Source organism: Hipposideros armiger, unplaced genomic scaffold (genome assembly GCF_001890085.2).
Source record: "Hipposideros armiger isolate ML-2016 unplaced genomic scaffold, ASM189008v1 scaffold_146, whole genome shotgun sequence".
Classification (NCBI taxonomy): domain Eukaryota; kingdom Metazoa; phylum Chordata; class Mammalia; order Chiroptera; family Hipposideridae; genus Hipposideros; species Hipposideros armiger.
This window is the reverse complement of record NW_017731496.1, coordinates 899234-901165: the sequence shown is the minus strand read 5'-3', so window position 1 is coordinate 901165 and position 1932 is coordinate 899234.

The following is a 1932-nucleotide window of genomic DNA, read 5'->3' as shown; positions in this document are numbered from 1 at the left end:
CCCCATTCATTCTGCACGCCCACTCCACTGCACTGGCGGCAGCAGCAGCAGGTGTGGCCAAGATGCTCCCGTCCAGCCTGTGTCTCACCAGCCGCGGCTCACACCCACCTTTCTTCCTTCCCCACCTTGCCTCATCCCTGCGCTAGGCTGACGGCCCCTTGGGGCTCAGGGAAGCAGGCAGGAGGACGTTGAGCCCCCATCCCTTCTGCGTCCACTCTAGGTCTCAAGGCTCCCCTTTCCTCACATGGGGCGCTAACAAGGAGCTAGCCTTGCCCACTCCCACCCCTGTGCCTCCTCATTCCCCAAGGTCCTGGCCCCATCTTTCCTCTGTTCACAAACCACCTCTGGACAGCTGTGTTGCTTTTTGTTCAATGTTTCATTCTCAGGCATCTGTCATTGCTGCTGCTACCAGTGCCAAATGTTCCTCCTCATTGCCTCCTGTTCTGCCCACACTCCCCTCCTCCAAGACGCTCTTAGGGGAAGGAGCCTAGGGAGAAACAGGCGGGGTGACTGACCACCCCAGTCCCAGGAAGTCCCCATCCCCAGGATGCTGCAGCAGAGTGAGCAGCGGGGGGCCTGTGTTGAGTGTGTAGGGGGCCGCCTTCTCCTGCTCTGCGGGAGAGGAGGTAGCCATTATTTGTCCCAGCCTGGGGTCCCCCTCTAGTTTCCTAATTGCCATTACTTGAATAAAAAAAAGTATCCTGTCCTGGAAAAAAAAAGGGGGGGGGGAGTCAGAGGACCTGAATAGGCATTTCTCTAAAGAGGACATACAGATGACTAAAAGATATAAAAAAACATGCTCAGGGTGACTAATCATCGGAAAAACGGAAATAAAAACCACAATGAGACGTCACTTCACACCTGTCAGAATGGCTATCACCAATAAATCAACAAACAAGTGTTGGCAAGGATGTGGAGAAAAGGGAACCCTCCTGCACTGTTGGGATTGCAAATTGGTGCGTCACTATGGAAATCAATATGAAGGTTCCTGGAAAACTTTAAAATAGAAATACCTTATGACCCGGCAATTCCACTTCAATTCCACTTCTGGGTATTTATTTGAAGAAATCCAAAACACTAATTCAAAAAGATATATGCATCCTTATGTTCATCGCAGCATTACTTAAAAGAGTCAAGATATGGAAGCAACTTAAGTGTCCATAAATAGATGACTGAATAAAGAAGAGGTGGTACATAATATACAATGGAATATTACTCTGCCATCAAAAGGATGAAATATTACTATTTGCAACAACATGGATGGCCCTAAATAGTGGGTACTATGCTAAATGAAATAAGACAGAGAAGGATAAATACCATATGATTTCACTTATACGTGGACTCTAAAAAACAAAATAATTAAACAAACAAAACAGAAACAAACTCATAGATACAGAGAACAAGTTGATGGGTGCTAGATGAGAGGGGGGTGGGGAGCTGGATAAAAAAGGGAAAAGGATTAAGAAGTACAAATTAGCAGTTATAAAAGTCATGGGGATGTAGGGTAGAGCATAGAGAATATAGTGAATAATATTGTAATAACTATGTATAGTATCAGGTGTGTACTAGACTTATTGGAGAGATCACTTCATAAGTTATATAAATGTCTAACCTGTACATCTGAAACTAATATAATATTGTGTGCCAACTGTAATAGAAAAAAAATTTTTAATTATTTTTTTAAAAAATCAACAACATGGTGCCAGAGACCTGGGTAGTTTCTGGTACTGCACCCAAATAATGCCAAAATTTTGGAGATAATTTTTATGAGAAGAAACTAAATACCTTGACCCATTTGCCAATTTGTAGTACAGTATCAAAAAAATGCTATTACCAGGGCCGGCTGAGTGGCTCAGTTGGTTAAGAGCTCGCTCAAGAGTTTGAGCTCTGAGCAACAGCGGTTCGAGTCAGCCCGAGCTGAGCAGCCTCTGA